This window comes from Zootoca vivipara, chromosome 6, assembly GCF_965207765.1.
Source record: "Zootoca vivipara chromosome 6, rZooViv2.hap1.1, whole genome shotgun sequence".
NCBI classification, from domain to species: Eukaryota; Metazoa; Chordata; class Lepidosauria; order Squamata; family Lacertidae; genus Zootoca; species Zootoca vivipara.
This window is the reverse complement of record NC_142589.1, coordinates 60,504,907-60,524,090: the sequence shown is the minus strand read 5'-3', so window position 1 is coordinate 60,524,090 and position 19,184 is coordinate 60,504,907. Positions and strand designations below refer to the sequence as shown.

Genomic DNA, 19,184 nt, shown 5'->3' with positions numbered 1-19,184 from the left:
GCTCTGTGAGGGGTCTCCTTTTAAAAGTCCCCAGGATTCATTGGGGGGAAGGCATAACTGTTTATAGAGTGGTATGGTTGTACCTTAAATGCATAGTGCAGATGGAGCCTAAGTTAACTAAAGATTTATCTACTAGATGAAACACACATGTGTTTATTTTCTTTCAAATATTATTACCTCACCTCTGACCTTTCCATAACTTGAGGGAACTTAGAACAGTTTTTTAATAAAACTCCTGAGAGAAGTGGTGGAAAGGGTTAGGTTCAGAGGGCTGCTACTACTTAAGGTATTCTACCTTCCCTTCTCTACTTATTTGGGGCAATGCTTTAAGTTCCCATGCATTCTTTAAAAAAAAGGGTTAGGTTCAGAGGGCTGCTACTACTTAAGGTATTCTACCTTCCCTTCTCTACTTATTTGGGGCAATGCTTTAAGTTCCCATGCATTCTTTAAAAAAAACCTAATTAAACAGTTGAGCAGCTTCTCTCTGTTTGGAACAGGCCAAGGGCTGCCCCAGAATTGCACTGAATCATGGTCTCTGCTTACGTACAGTCTGGAAAGAGCCATATCCCCAGTTGCTTGACAACTGAATGGCTTACTACACTGCCCCACAGAAGTTGATTACAAATCATTTTTAAAAGCTTAAAAAAGGAAGCATCCTCCACACCCAGTTTTATAGCTTGAGAACAAATACTAAAATGAGAAGCAGAATTCCCCAATTCGTTTAGTCATGTCCAACTCTTCGTGACCCCATGGACCAGAGCACGCCAGGCACTCCTGTCTTGCACTGCCTCCCGCAGTTTGGTCAGGCTCGTGTTGGTAGCTTTGACAACACTGTACAACCATCTCGTTCTCTGTCGTCCCCTTCTCCTTGTGCCCTCCATCTTTCCCAACATCAGGGTCTTTCCCCAAAAGACTAAAATATCCTTAAACTGGCAATGCTGATACGGTGGCAGTATCTCATGTGCCTAAGGGGGTTAAAAGGACTTCCTCTGTTTGTGCTCTTTCATCAATAAAGCAAATATGCATACATTTTAGGCAACCAACCATGCCGATGAACAGTAAATACATTTTAACTCCATTACTCATATGCTCCAACCCCCCACCCCACCCCAAAAAGAGATTTTGCAATGTTAGACAGGATAGTGGTAAAACTGTGTTGGTATGAATGCACCCAAGATAGATGAAATACAGAAATCTATCATAGGCTGGGAGAGTAGAAAGAACTAGAGACTTATCTGCAATACAACCGTTTTTCACTCAGCTTGCAGAGAACAGCGGAAGACAGCATGTATTAGATTTCTATAAAATGTATCTGACTTGCAAACATATTAAATACCTTTTCCCGCTCTAGAAATGAAAGGTGACATGATCACAGTAGAGCAGAGAGAAATTGTGCCTATGGTCTACCATTTCAGTATTCACTTCGGCAAAGATCATTCAAGCAGGTTATAGTTCTAATTTACACTTCTATCAGAGAATTGCCAGCCTGAACTAGGAACCTCACAGCCTGAAGCAGCCTGGGCCCAACTCTAAGGGACCATGACCACCTAGGCCAGAATACCCATTGTCCTCAGAGGCTTCCTCACACACCTAACAGGACAGGGCATGCACAATATCAGTTTCCAAAACTAGCTGGCAATATTTATTTATTTTACTTCAGGCTTTCTTAAACACCTTTCACCATAAGATCCCAGGAAAGTTGTTTGTTCACTATGTGTTTTGAACCTCTCTCTAGGTATCATAACCTAAGTTTGCATGATGGCTCCTGAGATCAAGGGGGATCTTTTCACCTATGTCTAGATACAAGTGGATGCCATTGTGAATTGATGATCGGCTAAACCTTTCAAAACTGCATTGGTTTTTTGTTTGTTTCTTAGCATTCCTCAGCAATTCTGGATATGAGGTTGCTATTACAATTATAAAAACAGATAAAAGTGTTACAGAGAGGAAACATGGGAAAACGTGCCAAATGGAGCAGAACACTAGGTATAAATTTAGCAAAAGACATGGCTCCCACAAAACAAAATACATTAACTGTAAAAGGCTGGGGTAAAGAGTTCATCTTCGGCATATGGCAAAAACCTGTACAGTACTGTACAATGAATATGTTAAACATACTTCTGTGGAGTTTCACACTTTATGTATTAATTATCCCAACTGGCCAGGCCAGGAATAAATACTAGGAGCCTACGTAGCTTTCTGACTTTGCTTGGTTAACAAAGAAGTACCTTCTGGTTGCTTTGGCCCCCAGGCCCAGGCCTGTGATTTGCATAAAACCTGGCCTCAACAACTTGATCTTCTTACAAGGGCACCAAACCAAAAAAACCTCAGCCATCATAAAAGCCTGATGGTTTAATATCGGCATCCAGCTCCAGTTGCTGCTAACACTATTCACTTGTTGAAAACAAGGGTCAACTCACCCTGTTCATCTTCTATGGGAGAACCACATCTAAAGAGTTTGGATTTCCATGTCTGTAGATTCCAAGGTATAACAGCAGCACCCTACAGTTTTCCAACAATTTAGAGAAGCACCATGGATGCAATCCAGGCAATGCCCCTCTTACACCTCTGATTTAAAGATGAAGTAAATGCACATTACTTTCAGGAATAGATCAGTTCCCTCCAGGAAACTGTTACTGTTGTGTGGTTCATTTGCACAATGTCACTGACAGTAAGCAGCAGTCTCTACTAGTGCAGCTTCAGTTGTATGAAATAAGTAGTCGCTGAACACCTAAAGATTGAGAGGGGAAGAAGCTAACAAGCTCTGCACCCTGTTTTACAAGGCAAAGGAAAAGAAACTCAAAATACTGAATATTATGCCAGATCTGTTTTAAATTCCAATCAGCAGGTTAGTATTACAAATCTTACTAGAAGCCAAGTTTAGAGTCCAATCAATGCTGCTCCTTCTACCATGAGGTGCTCAAATATCATATACAGCAGCCACCTTTGACTTCTTTAACATAACTGGTGAGAAACCGCTTAAGGCATCTAACTCAATAAAGATACGTTTTCCAACCATTTGGCTACTACATCCCAATGGAATGCAAAACATGTAATCCCAAATCCCACTGGATAGAATGCCTCTCTCCCAATACCAAATTGAGGAGCTGAAGACCATGGAATACATTAATTGTACACCCAGAAAGCGTAAACTGTTTTAGCTGCAACACATTGTTGGGTATACAATCAGTGGAAAACCTGGATTTGACTCTGTATAATGCGTGAAATCGCTCCCCGAAAGATAGCTGAGCTTTCTACTTTTTCTTGGAATAGATAGCAGCTTGGCTTCAAAATTACAACTTCCCATGTTCAAGGTTAAATGAAAACCTCTAATACAAGAGAGATTTACAATGAGTACAGTAGAGAAAAAGGATTAAAACAAAGAAGGAGAGAAGGCCAAGAGGGCATCAGTATACTCCAAGTCGATTTCTAGAACCAATACTAAGCAACAAACAGTTGATATGTACCAATTCTGTGCAATCTTAAAATGAATGATGTGTAATAGCCCTGAGAAAATGTGGTACTCAAAATATATTTACCATCGCTTCAAAGTTCTACTCAAGCTAGAATGCCATTTACCGGTAGGTTGAAAATATGACTTGCCTTGTCAATTGTCAGCTCTCCAAGTTTCATATATTTGAAGTACATCCAGCTTATAGAGGAAAGCATTACTTCAGAGGAAAATCATTTAAGTACATTCACATCTACTGGCTATGCAGGCAGAAAACCAAAATGCCTGTAGGCTTCTGGCCCTAGCAAAGACTCACGAAATGCTCAAGAGGTGAGCCACAATGCAGCTGTATATCCCTATAAGAACCATCTCCATTAAGCTCCTCGAGTCAAAACATAGTCCATTACAATTCTATAAGAATTCACATGTTAAGTGCCATAACCATATTGTCCGAACTGTGACTTCCCCCTCTCAATTTACAGTAAGGGTCTTTTTCATGGATTTTTCAGCCTTGCGAGGAGTAGTGGAAGCCACACAGGTAGAATACCTATGTAAGAAAAAAACCCAGGAAATAAGGCTGTCAATAGGATAGATGAAGAGCTACATAGGTAGGAGAACAAATAAATGTCTTAAGTATAAAAGCATGCTCTAAAAGCCTGGATACAGAGATGTCCTAGTAAGAGGAAAGGCCTCTTCAGGTCTAAAAGTGAGTTATGAGGAAACTTTTCTTACAAGGAGTGGATAATATAGACATGGAATTTTTTAAGTGTTTTGAGTGCTCAAGCATCCCAAATGTATTACTTCAGAAATCTTTACAATTATCCTGTAAGGTAGGTCAGAATCGTTATTCCCCTATTGCAAGTGGTTATAGGTTCTTCTACAATTCATTTAGAAGTTTAGCTCACCTTCTAACAACTATGTATGCTCTTACCTAGTATTCAGTTGTTATTAGTTCTCCCAACATGCAGTGTAGCCAGTTTTAGAAGCTACTACACCTCACCCTATCTACCAGTCTTAACTGCCAGGGGCCAGGGGCCAGATGCTGGAAGAACAGAGGAAATCAGCATGGTCAGACCCATCTGCCTCCCTGATCTTCTCCATCCCCTTCAGCTTGTTTAACACCTTGGTCTGCTGGGTAAAATGAGGTCAATCTGGCTTCCCACCTCTCCGAAGCTCAGCAAACCTCCTCAATCAAACATAAAAGCTCTGTCTTAAATGATAGGTGTTCAACCACAAATTGCCCCCAGGTCCTAGATATTCGGGGAGTAGTTGGGTTGAAGACATTCAGACTGGAATCTGGATCTCTGAAGGCACTCAAAAGCAAAAAGAAGCAGGCCACACTGTTGCAGGAGGTGGGGAGAAACTATGCATACCAGTAGCAAAACGCTAGGAGGACTTTCAAAATATATGTTTACACCAACAATGCCTCCCCTGCATTGCTTGATTTATTACTGTTATTTATCATAAGACAAGCTGCATCTTTGCAAGAAAAACGCAATAGGGTTGCTTTTTTAAAAAAGCTAAACCAGGGTAATAAAATAAGGAAGCAACAACAAATTGCACAAAAGCAAAAAAAAGTTTGCATTTAGAATGAGAGGAAGTTCAATGACAGGAATTGGCATGGCAAAGTACAACTGAACTACAGCTAAAGGGGATGCAGGAAGCAACTTTCACATGCACAGCAACTTTCCATCCTGTGCACTCATGGCAAAATAAACCTTCACACCACACTTCGTAAGAGACATACTTTTTCCTACAGGGCAACTATCTTTGTGTAGCAAAACCACATGTGATCCAATCTATTTTAGTAAAGAAAATTCTAACTGGTCTCCAAGGTAGCCTAGAACGTTAAGTGCTCACTTTGAACAGAACTGTGAGTTGCAAGATACACAGAGCTGCTATATAGGACATTTCTATAGTTAAGTCACTTCTTTTCCAAGAAGTAAAAAAACTTGACCCATGTCCCTACATCTTCCATGTTCTTTATTTCCCCATTCATCCTGCTTTGCACCATTGGCAATAAATCTTCTTTATCCTGCTTGCTATTTACCATTTGTTCTGACGTTCCATGTGTTCTTACGTTCCATGTGAACCTTCTTCCCTTAGGGGTTCCCCAGCTGGTTCCTTCCACCATTCCTCTGTGTCCAACCAGTTCCTGTCACTGCCTTGTCTTGCTGCCCTCTGGAGCCAGCTGTTTTGCTTGGCTACTCAAAACAGGTTCCCCCATCCAAAGAAGCTGCAGGAATGACTCATAAATAGACAAGAATATGAAGTATTGTGGCTATCAGTCAAAAGAAGATTCTGAACAGAGGACACAGAACAAAAACAAATATACTCCTCATTCCCAGTGTCAAATAATTGATTGTCAAACACTAATGCAATCCTTATGACTAGGCCTCAGAAAACTGAAGGGGACCATATCTGTTCTTTTCCCTATTGGTCTCTTTCACCCCTACCCCACCATCCTGTCAAGCCAACAAGACATCACAAAAGAAGCCTCTTCTGCCTCGTCCATTACTAGCAAAACTGTCTGCTCAATTCCAACAGCACAACACTTTATTACTGCTTACAATGACACAAGAGGCAGGAATGAAACTGCTTGAGTTTTCCAGATCTCTGGTTGTGCTTTCCAAAGAAGGCAGCCTTAGGGGGGTGGGGCAAGACCGCCAATCATGTTGACTTGCAATTCAAGCGAATTCGATCTGAAAAAATCATTGTGAACGTTAATAGAGAATCCCACTATGTAATTTTTACGGTCACAAGCAGACAGCAGATTTTGAACATTAATCACTAGTATTTGGCACTTGTTAAAAATTAGATTTTCTCTGAAACTATGCACTACTGATCAATTATATGACAGCCAGCTTCCAGAGACACATTTAGGAGATGAATTATCCTATATTTGTTTGACGCTTTTAAAAGAAAACAAAGCAGTACTGCAGATACTGCTGAGGTGAGTTTTACTATTTTCTTACCTCTAAGAAGCATCAAGCAACTGTCAGAAGTAACACAGCTCATCTTAGGCAATTCTCTAAATGGGTACTAACCTTCTACAGTAGGGAAATATAGTGAAGATAAATTATTACTTCTCGGGTATGGAGCAAAAGTCGGTGGTTTGAATCCCCACGATGGGGTGAGCTCCCGTTGTTCGGTCCCTGCTCCTGCCAACCTAGCAGTTCGAAAGCACGTCAAAGTGCAAGTAGATAAATAGGTACCGCTCTGGCGGGAAGGTAAACGGCATTTCCGTGCGCTGCTCTGGTTCGCCAGAAGCAGCTTCGTCATGCTGGCCACATGACCCAGAAGCTGTCTGCGGACAAACGCCGGCTCCCTCGGCCTATAGAGCGAGATAAGCACTGCAACCCCAGAGTCTTCCGCGACTGGACCTAACGGTCAGGGGGTACCTGTAACTTTAGTGGTAAGGAGTAGGACTGAACAATTATTTGAGTTTGGATCTGCATAGAATGGAATAGTCTTTTTAAACTAAGACCAGCCCAGGGGTACAGTTTCACATGGATGAAATCACAGCTTGAAATGGAATGACAGAGAATCAATAACTTCTTGACCCACCTGTCTTTCATCCTGTGAAATGTTACTGTGCACATCACAGGCAGATCATCATTTCTGGTGACCAGGGCTCATGTTTCCAAAGAGAAACAGTGACACAAGATAACCAGGAAGAGTGCTTAGCTGACACACTGAGATTCTTTGTTTGGAACTTTGGAAAAGGGGAAGAGAAAAGCCTTAGGCAAATCACCGCTTCTGGGGCAGAATGAATTCAAAGAGTTGTTGCAAGGGTCATCTAGATAAATATGTAAAAGGCTTCTGAATATTGAAATGCTGTGTAAATCAATGGAAATGAGCATATGAAGTTCTCTTATGCCAATTCAGACTATTGGTCCATGTGGCCTAGTGTCTGACAGCTCTCCAGGTCTGATGGACACAATTCTGCTCCCTATGATCCTTTATTGGAGTTGCCAGGGATTGAGTATGTGAATTCTTTGTGCGCTCTATGACAAAGTACATCTCCTCTCCTTGATGTTCTGAAATTTCACCAGGTATGGTCCACAACCTTTCAAACAGAGCTGCATGATTATAAGGGCCAGAAACTTGTTTGAAGGAAGGAAGGAAGGAAGGAAGGAAGGAAGGAAGGAAGGAAGGAAGGAAGGAAACATACATACCCAGAAGCTGAATTCTGTGCCTGATATTGCCATTTCTACACAACTCTGATTCTCCTACTACGTTAAAATCATGGCTATAATATATTCACTTTTAATAAACACTAACAGCTGTCTGTATTGAACTGCAGCTTGTAGCCCCCTATGGTTTATCATTTGTGCAGCTGTGGATCATTATGTGCAAACCAATGTACAGAAAGTTTCCCCAAAAGCAACTTTCCAAATTAATAAAGTGCAAAGTACCCCCTCCTGTGGCCAAATATGAAGCCCAGGAATTGCCTTGGCAAATTGTATTCCAGGGGAAAATTGTATTCCAGGGAACTTGGGGGTCCTTGAAAGTTTATCAAAGTTCCTCAGTGATGTTATAACAGTATTCCTCAAAGACTCCTTGCTACCTCTGCCAATCTTTCTTGGCAATTTGCAGCAGAAGGAGAACATCACTTATGTTCTTTATTGACACTGATCAGCGGACCAGTAGCAAGGCACAATAGAACTGCCCAGATCCCCACATGAACAGAGCACATCAAAATCCTGCACAATACACCGGCAGGTGCTCAGGGATTCCTCAACTGGCAAATCAACATAGAAGGGTTTGGCACAGAGCAAGTTCCCTGAAAGCAAAAGCTTCAACAATCGCTGTCAATAGCAAGCCAGCTGCAGAGCCCCTAATAGGACATGCACACAAGAACTCTACAACCTTTGCTGATGGTACACTGTACTCCTCACATCAAAACTGGAAAAAAGTGTATTGAAAAGTGCAAAAGATCTCCAGAACTTGTTAGTGTATAGAAATGATGCCCAGGCTGATAGAAGGCCAAGAGTATAGGAGTGGGACCCTACAGGGACAATCCCCAGAAAGGCACTGCATGAATAAACATTTTGGACCATGAGCCATGTTAAAGAAGCTGCCTCTGAGTAACAGCTTTATTCTTTAAAAGAACCAAAGATCAACAAGCACAATGCTTACAGGATTAATTTTCCTCAGAGAGAGAAAGGCTCTTCGTTCACATACACCTACTCTATATATCAGGTGTGAGATACTTTTGGCCCTCCAGATGTTGCTGAACTACAACTTCCATCATCCCTGGCCATCAGGTATTCTCACTAGGGCTGATGGGAGCTGTAGTTCAGCAACTTCGTTCCACATGCCTGCCATACATGGAAGTCAGGTGGACCTATCTGTAAAAGGGCTGTCACTACTGAGAAAGTTCTACATCTTGTAACCATCTGCAAATGTTTCAGGAAGCAGAGGACACTTTACAGCAGGCCCTCTTCTGGGAATGCTAGAGGGAGGAGGCTGTCTGAAACCTGGAACTAGCCTACCTGGGCCCTATTTCTACAATCATTTACTCCTGCAACTCATCTCATCCTCAGATTGGTTACATTTTCAAGACTTGGGGGGGGGGGGTAAGTCAATAAAGGGTTTAAGGTCTCTCAATTCCACTTTCTTTCTTTTGAGATACAAGATTTCATGACAACTCCAATAATTATTTTTTTATGAATAAACTGAATGGCCCAACTGTTGTCCCTGGAATTCCTTGAACTTATCAAGGTTTTTTCCTGAAGCAACCACGTTTGCAACCTGATGGTGTTGACAAATACCTGAACCCTTCCCTAAATCAGTATAGGACTGAGTGGCCCAAGAGCATTAAACAGTGCTGTGGTTGTTTAACCCATTATCCAGCAACAAACCTAGGCTTAGAACTAAATGTAAACACAGCAAGAAACAGCAGATAATCCAAAATACATTAACTACCTGGGACCCAAATATCTAAAAGATACTTCCCAATATTATCTCAGGTCCTATTATCAGCAGGGGAGGCCCTGTTAATCGTGCCACTGATCTGAGACAGGGCCTTCTTGGTGACGGTTCCCTGTTTGTAGAATGCCCTCCCTGGTAAGGTACCTCAGTCTTCTTCATTAATTACTTTCACAAGGAAGTTAAACACCCAGGCATTTTAGAGTAAAAGAAGCAGATCCTGACAACCTTGAAAAGAAGAGTTGTGAGGATATGTGACTGTTTTTACATGTTTTTAGATCTTATTATTGCTTTAAATGGGTTTTTATTATATTTTAAATTGTCCTGTTCTACTGCTTGGCAGTTGACGACCCTGAGTTCCTGCGGGAAGAAGGGAAGATAGAATTTTTATTTTAAAAAATTAATAAAATAAAATTTCTATATGGTACACATTAGTAAATTCTGACTTGTCAACATGCACACCCAACTTTAAATATACACGTAAACATTTCACGGGCATATTTTTAAAAACAAAACAAAAAAGATAAAAAGAGTTAAGCATTGCTAACTTGCATTTGAAAATGTTCCAGATTCATTACTCCCCTCTCCTTGTTCTGATTCTTAAAAGTCTATTAAAAGAATTATCTGGAAATTAAAGTCACAAACCAATTCATTGCAGAAGAACTTCTGGCAAAAGCATTTTCATGTGTCTATTGCCTAAGAAACAACTTACACAGCAGTTTGACACACCATCCAACAACTTTCAGTGTCTTCTCAGCAACTCCCTAAAATTGCATAACACTAATAAATCAACAGATGCTATCTATCCTAAAGGTTGACACAGAGTTCTATCGCCTTCTCTTTCCTGCAAAGATTTTCACTATTTTTTAATACATTTTTATCTTTACCCCAATGTTCCATTTCCTTCCTCTGGTCCTTACAATTGCTGAAAACTCAGCTTTTTATCTTTAACTAGCCTCTTTTCCTGTTTTGCACAGTTACCGTACCTCCCTAGTCCAACAGCTGAAAAGATGACAAATGAAATTCTTTTAAAACAACATGCATGACTTTTACGTTGAATTTGAGTACATGATGTATCTGAAAAGTAAGTCTTAAGAATTCAAACACAACTCAGCAAAAGCTTTTCTGATTCAGAAGGCTTTTCAGGAACAAACAATTGATCTGCTTGTTTATATATTGAACGTTTGCTGCTGCTTTCGTATTTTATTGCTTAGAACTGGGGTGTGATGTGCTCCAACTGGTTTTACTGGATTTTTTAAATTGTAAGCCACTCAAGGATTTGGTTAAAACCAGAATGATAGAATGTGACATTTGGAGATTATTTAAAATACCACAGTCCCATTAATTAACCCATACATTATTTCAATGTATCCAGAATATAGCCTATGTTACACCAAATTCTGTTACTGCAGCAGAGTACGGTAACAATCAGGTCAGTTTCTAGGACAGAAGCTGCATCTTTGTCCCCACTAGAAATCTTCCCAAAGGGTTGATTCCAGATGAATTTGTCTGGATCTGGGGCAGGAAAGGCATCAACTTTAGACCTCTACTTAGCGAGTCACACCTGTAAGCAACTTCTGTACAACCAAGCTTACTTCTGATCTGCTCCTATGCTACAATAACTTGAAAAGAAAACACAACAAGTCCCTACTTCCTCTCTTTTTTCTGGTGTAGAAAAGAGATGTAACACTTTCTACAAGCAGGACTCGCATTCTGCACCCATCCACAAAAGAAACCAAGGCTGCCTTTTCCCTTCAAGAAATGGCCACATGCAAACTCCCCAGAAGCACCTCTGGTTTTCAAGTCTGTGTTAAGGCTGTACTGAATATACATCAGCTACAGGTTTTCTGCAACAAAATGTACTAACAAAACAGAGGAAAGTGGGAGGGGGGAATGAGCTACCGTACTTGGAAAGAACGGGGGTGGGAATCCATTTATTCATTAACACTGCTTTCAAAGCTACCTCTTAACAGACAGCAATGTAGGCCCTTTATTTTAGGTGCCAAGTAATCACAGATGCAGAGATGCTAGCTCTTCTGAATCAGGTGAAGCACTTTTGCAGCCTTGCATAGATTACTCTTAATTTATGAAGAAATAATCATGTTGGACATGATTGTACATTAGAAATTGCTAGAGATGCATGCTTAGGGAAAATTCACACGTAGCCTTGGTTTCATGATCCAAGTGCCACTAACTTAGAGGTGCTTTACTCATTTATTCAACCTGTTTGTATGTGCTGGCTTGTATAAAGCAATGCTACTGTGGTTAAGAGAAACTCTTGTACCAGCATGCTCTAGGCCTCAGAAGCTTGCAATGCAGCGAGAAACAAATGAGAAGCCTTAACTCCCAAGTGTCGAAGAAACCAAGGCGGCAGGGAGGGGGGCAGCAGTCCTCTTTCAATTCCCTGCTGCTAACAACAGTCCAACAGGCAGGCAGAGCTAATCTCAACTATGCCTGGGACTGTAAGGAAAAATGAGCACCCTGGGTACATTTCGTCTAGTTGCCTGGCAGAGAAATTAGAATTTTATTGTTAGTGCACTGCTTTCTTTGCAAGACTTGATCAAAAACCTCAGAATCAGAAATAATATTTTATATTGTATATCTTAAAAAAAACAATTTAAAAGGTGTGTTGCGACCATGATTTGTCACCCTGGATTTTATTCTACTACTGTACATTTAGACTTTCCTCCCTGTTTGATGGGGGAACTGATCCAGAGAATTAATGCTCGCACCATTTCATCTCTGTGCTTTATGAATTAGCATCTGTTGCCAACCTCAGGTTTGCTCCAAGCCAGCAGAGTCAAAGGATCCCAAGTACTGCATTGAATCTATAGCTTGTTGGTTAACTAGGTCACCCTTTTGCAAAGCTGCTAGCCAGTCCTTTATGCAAGCACTGCGGGCACTGGGCCAAATCTCTGTCCTCAGTTACACGTGTGAAACCCACCGTGACAAGCAAGATTGTTCAGAGTCCAACACAGACACATGGTGGAATCTGGTCTATTATTTTCCTTGTGTCTCATCAAATGTTGGGTGCCAACATACTATACAAAGGGAGAGAGGCCACAGTGGGTCAAACACAAGTGCTTCCCATGGGCTTTTATCTATGTCTGTTCTGTTGCCTATAACACTGGAAATCGAGGGTTGCTTTAACCAGAAATGGCATGTACCTTGGTAGCGTGGACATGTACCAAAATGACATTTCCTTTTGAGAAAATGGGTTTTGCCACAAATACAGGTTCTCACTGGTGGTCAAGTTCAGGGCCAGGTGTCCCCCGTCCCCCCCTGCTCCAGTTCAAAGGAGCTAGCAAGACATTTCTGACTTTTCCTACATGTGCACTACAGCTGTGTGTCCTGCCTTTGGCAGAGGTGCAAACTGTTCATCCCCACCCTCTGCTGAGGAGTGGTAGTCCACTAATCTCCTACCTAATGTGAGTCACACCAGCAGCATTATTTTTGTTATGAGAAAGCAAGAGGAGAAAGGGTAAAGGTAGAAACACGTGCAGTTAAAAACAAAACAAAATACAGGAGTGGGTCCCATGTGCCAAGCTGCGGTTAATGATGAGTTCAAGGTCTAAAAAGGTTGAAACAGGTCTTAGAGAGGCTGATGTAATCTTATCGTTAGGCGAAAGGTTCACTTTGGACTTGGGATGACCTTCTGGGCCTCTTCACCCTATCTATTTCAAACACTTCATCAAGTTTTGGTTTCATGCATCTCAATTGACCAAACTTCCACCATTTCCCAAGAGCCATTTCCATTTCTACAGTGTTTCCCCCGAACATCCAACCAGAGAGTCTCTTTACTCAGTTTCATCTTATTGTGTCCTGCTACCAGCTTATTAGAATTCCTTCAAATCTGCTCTATGAGAAAGCAAAGAGGAGAGATGCAGGGCACATGCACTTTCAAAGGGTTGAGTGCAAAGTCAGCTCCAGAAAAGGAATCTCAATCTGGTATTGAAGAGAAGGAAGTAGAAGTAGATGGGTGGCAGAAGCAGGGATGGATGAAACCACAGGAAAGGTACTTGAAAAGCCAGAATGATCAGTAGAAAAAATGCAATACAAGTAAGAATAATGGGGGGATGTTGGTGAAACACACACACAGGGATCCTGGTGAAACATGAACTGAAGGAGGGCCAAACCAATATAACAGACTAGCTATAGCTGTATCCAGATAACTTTCAAAAAGCCGATAATATATAAACTGGGCAAGTATTTCTATTTTAACAGCTTCTGTCATGCTAATTTCTGGTTAAATAGGTTTAGCAGGCTTTTGTTGTGTTTCAAAAGCCTGCAAAGCGTGTTTCACTAGGAACAAATAACAGAATTTAAAAAGACATGTGTGCATCATAAGCTCTACTATATTACCTGAAAAACTGTTATTTGTACACAAGACAGCATGAGATAACAAAGAATTGACAAAAATACAAAAATGAGCAGCAACGTTGAAGGGGCTCACCAACCAAAAGTGAGAAGGGATTAGTTCATATTGTGTATTAATATGGTACATTAAGTTTTGAAATGAGAGTAGGAGAACAAAAGAAGCAAAATATGAGAGTGTGCATTTTTGTGTACCATACCCATATATGATACACAATGCATTGTGTAACATATGGGAATTATATTTATTTCTTCTTTATATGTCATACTTCTAGTGCTTACACATCACTCAGCTTCAACAGCATGCTTAAAAAAATATTTATGCAACATCTGCATCCTTTATCACACATACACAAACAACCTGTACACTACTGTAGTCAATTCCTAGAAACAAAATATATTATTGTACAAAGGTTTGACTTGAGGTTGCTGTTTGTGTGTTTAATATTATGTATATATAACATTGTATCATGAAAAAGGATGTGTAATGGAAAACACTTGGGTAATGAATGCTGGGATGGTGGGGGGAGATAAGGGGAAGTAAAGAAAGTAATTAAGTCTGTAGTATCCTAAACACACTTAATGGAGTCCAAGCTTTATTAAATAGTGTGGCACTTACTTCTAAATAAGCATGCATAAGGGCTGGTACTGCAGGGCTACACTCTTATGCAGGGTTACAGGGAGAAAATCCCAGAGTGGTGGGGCTTACATGTGAGTAAACAACATGCATAGAAGCAGCTAAAAGGGAGCATGAAGAAGCAGCAAATTGAGAAGGCATGAAAGAGTAACTGAAAATGCCATTGAGAGCAAAAATAGAAGGTAAGTCAGAAAAAGAGAAAGAGTGGTTAAGCGGAAACATGAGGGGTGAGGAATGAAGGGTAGTGTGAGAAAGGAATAAGGCAGTCAAGAAATGCTGAGTGCAAGGAAGGAATTGGGAACATGGAAAAGGTGAGTGGACAACAGGAGCATGCCTCCCCTTCATGGATCAATGCCTTGTCGTGGCGAAGGGGCTTGAATAACTCAGAGAAGCTATGAGCTATGCCATGCAGGGCCACCCAAGATGGACAGGTCATAGTGGAGAGTTTTGACTAAACGTGATCCACCTGGAGAAGGAACTGGCAAGCCACTCCAGTATCCCTGCCAAGAAAACTCCATGGACAAAGACAACAGGCATATAAAAGTTATGACGCTGGAAGATGAGCCCCTCAGGTCGGAAGGCGTCCAACATGCTACTGAGGAAGAGCGGAGGACAAGTACAAGTAGATTCAGAGCTGATGAAGCGGCTGGGCCAAAGCCGAAAGGACGCTCAGTTGCGGATATGCCTGGAAGCGAAAGGAAAGTCCGATGCTGTAAAGAAAAATATTGCATAGGAACCTGGAATGTAAGAACCATGAGTGGAGGTAAGCTGGATGTGGTCAAAAATGAGATGACAAGAATAAATATCGACATCCTGGGCATCAGTGAACTAAAATGGAAGGGAATGGGCGAATTCAGTTCGGGTGACTATCATATCTACTACTGTGGGCAAGAATCCTGTAGCAGAAATGGAGTGGCCCTCATAGTCAACAAAAGAGTGGCAAAAGCTGTAATGGGATGCAATCTCAAAAATGACAGAATGATCTCGATACGAATCCAAGGCAGACCTTTTAACATCACAGTAATCCAAGTTTATGCACCAACTACCGGTGCTGAAGAAAGTGAAATTGACCAATTCTATGAAGACCTACAGCAACTTCTAGAAATGACACCAAAGAAGGATGTTCTTCTCATTACAGGGGATTGGAATGCTAAAGTAGGGAATCAAGAGATAAAAGGAACAACTGGCAAGTTTGGCCTTGGAGTTCAAAATGAAGCAGGGCAAAGGCTAATAGAGTTCTGTCAAGAGAACAAGCTGGTCATCACAAACACTCTCTTCCAACAACACAAGAGACGACTCTACACATGGATATCACCAAATGGGCAGCATCGAAATCAGATTGATTATATTCTCTGCAGCCAAAGATGGAGAAGCTCTATACAGTCAGCAAAAACAAGACCTGGAGCTGACTGTAACTCAGATCATCAGCTTCTTATAGCAAAATTCCAGCTTAAACTGAAGAAAGTAGGAAAAACCACTGGGCCAGTAAGATACAATCTGAATCAAATCCCTTATGAATACACAGTGGAAGTGAGGAACAGGTTTAAGGATTTAGATTTGGTGGACAGAGTGCCTGAAGAACTATGGATGGAGGCTCGTAACATTATACAGGAGGCAGCAACGAAAACCATCCCAAGGAAAAGGAAATGCAAGAAAGCAAAATGGCTATCCAACGAGGCCTTACAAATAGCGGAGGAGAGGAGGCAAGCAAAATGCAAGGGAGATAGGGAAAGATACAGGAAACTGAATGCAGATTTCCAAAAAACAGCAAGGAGAGACAAGAGGGTCTTCTTAAATGGGCAATGCAAAGAAATAGAGGAAAACAATAGAATGGGGAAAACCAGAGATCTGTTCAAGAAAATTGGAGATATGAAAGGAACATTTCGTACAAAGATTACCATAATCAAGGACAAAAGTGGTAAGGACCTAACAGAAGCAGAAGACATCAAGAAGAGGTGGCAAGAATACACAGAGGAATTATACCAGAAAGATATGGAGGTCTCGTACACCCCAGGTAGTGTGGTTGCTGACCTTGAGCCAGACATCTTGGAGAGTGAAGTCAAATGGGCCTTAGAAAGCACTGCTAATAACAAGGCCAGTGGAAGTGATGATATTCCAGCTGAACTATTTAAAATTTTAAAAGATGATGCTGTTAAGGTGCTACACCCAATATGCCAGCAAGTTTGGAAAACTCAGCAATGGCCAGAGGATTGGAGAAGATCAGTCTACATCCCAATTCCAAAGAAGGGCAGTGCCAAAGAATGCTCCAACTACCGCACAATTGCGCTCATTTCACACGCTAGCAAGGTTATGCTTAAAATTCTACAAGGCAGGCTTAGGCAGTATGTGGACCGAGAACTCCCAGAAGTGCAAGCTGGATTTCGAAAGGGCAGAGGAACCAGAGACCAAATAGCAAACATACGCTGGATTATGGAGAAAGCTAGAGAGTTCCAGAAAAACGTCTACTTCTGCTTCATTGACTATGCAAAAGCCTTTGACTGTGTCGACCACAGCAAACTATGGCAAGTTCTTAAAGAAATGGGAGTGCCTGATCACCTCATCTGTCTCCTGAGAAATCTCTATGTGGGACAAGAAGCTACAGTTAGAACTGGATATGGAACAACTGATTGGTTCAAAATTGGGAAAGGAGTACGACAAGGTTGTATATTGTCTCCCTGCTTATTTAACTTATATGCAGAATTCATCATGCGAAAGGCTGGACTAGATGAATCCCAAGCCGGAATTAAGATTGCCGGAAGAAATATCAACAACCTCAGATATGCAGATGACACAACCTTGATGGCAGAAAGCGAGGAGGAATTAAAGAACCTTTTAATGAGGGTGAAAGAGGAGAGCGCAAAATATGGTCTGAAGCTCAACATCAAAAAAACCAAGATCATGGCAACTGGTCCCATCACCTCCTGGCAAATAGAAGGGGAAGAAATGGAGGCAGTGAGAGATTTTACTTTCTTGGGCTCCTTGATCACTGCAGATGGTGACAGCAGTCACGAAATTAAAAGACGCCTGCTTCTTGGGAGAAAAGCAATGACAAACCTAGACAGTATCTTAAAAAGCAGAGACATCACTTTGCCGACAAAGGTCCGTATAGTTAAAGCTATGGTTTTCCCAGTAGTGATGTATGGAAGTGAGAGCTGGACCATAAAGAAGGCTGATCGTCGAAGAATTGATGCTTTTGAATTATGGTGCTGGAGGAGACTCTTGAGAGTCCCATGGACTGCTAGAAGATCAAACCTATCCATTCTTAAGGAAATCAGCCCTGAGTGCTCCCTGGAAGGACAGATCGTGAAGCTGAGGCTCCAATACTTTGGCCACCTCATGAGAAGAGAAGAATCCTTGGAAAAGACCCTGATGTTGGGAAAGATTGAGGGCACTAGGAGAAGGGGACGACAGAGGACAAGATGGTTGGACAGTGTTCTCGAAGCTACGAACATGAGTTTGACCAAACTGCGGGAGGCAGTGCAAGACAGGAGTGCCTGGCGTGCTATGGTCCATGGGGTCACGAAGAGTCGGACACGACTAAACGACTAAACAACAACAAAACAGAAGCCTAAAGGGGCAATGGAGTGAAAGGGAAGGGGATGATGATGATGATGATGATGATGATGATGATGATGATAAAAGCACAATACTCAAGATAAGATGCAGATGCTTACACGCCTTTTGCAAGGCACTTCACAATTTTAACAGCTATGCATTACAACCCCATGTTGCACACACTCTCTAGAACCTGTAGTCTTCAACATGTTTTAAATCACATACATCACAGAAACACACTGCACAGAGCTTCAGGGATTCCCAGCTCTTCAGCATACATCTTCATGGTTGAAAAACCAATGTGTGTCCCCACTTCAAAGATGATGGCATTAGCGGGCCAACAGACACAACACAGGTCTGCAGCACATTACCTGTTAAAGTCACATCTGAAGTTCTCCCAAGTTATATGCTTTACAGCACAATATGCTTTACATGCATCCCTCCAAGTTTTAATGGGGCTTACTTACTCCCAGATAAGTGGATTTAAGACTGCAGTCTCAAGCTGGTATGTTGTTCCCACCCTTTCAACACATGCTTATGAGGCAAAGTGAGGAACTCTAATCCATGTAAACTATTGTGAAGACAGAGCAACTAAATTCCAGATTAATTCTGAATGCATTCAAAAGATGAGATGGAGGTGTGGGGACAGAGGGGAGCTGTGAGAGGTAACCAAAGGGGTTAAGGAAGAGGACACTACACAGTACTAAATGAAGGTGGAATGTATTTGAGCCAGGGTTCAGCCCTGCAACCTATTTCCAGTGTGCAAAAGGTGCAGCCCTGATGGAAAACCATACCTCTGAACATAGTCATCCCTGTCTATAGCAAGGGTAGCCAACATGGTGCCCTCAAGGTGTGGACTTCAATTCCCATCTGCTTCAGCCAGCATGACCAATGGTCAGGGATGATGGGAGTTGTATCTTGACAGCCCCATATCGACTACCCTCATCTATGACACATTTTACAGCACTGGTCTTCAACTGGTGGGTCACTGCCCTGTCCAAGGGGGGGTCGCAAGGGGAGCAGTACCACCATAATTATATATGGGGAAAGATTAAGAAATGGGTCCCCATGTGCATGCTTGGGTGAAAAGTGGGTCCTGGGTCTGAAAAGGTTGAAGATACCTGATATAGAGCATGTAGGCTCTTTGGGGCAGGAATCTGTCATTTCTCAGGCACTCTACAGAAAGGACCGTTCCCATTGATAGCATCTTAATTAATGAAGTAGTCAACGGAA

At 41.7% G+C, this 19,184-nt stretch overlaps 1 protein-coding gene across 1 annotated transcript in view; it reads right to left on the bottom strand.

Annotated features, from left to right (window-relative positions):
- The window catches only part of MAN1C1 (mannosidase alpha class 1C member 1), a 146,335-nt gene that overhangs the window by 124,329 nt on the left and 2,822 nt on the right, over positions 1-19,184 (bottom strand). The gene's annotated exons all lie outside the window — the stretch shown is intronic.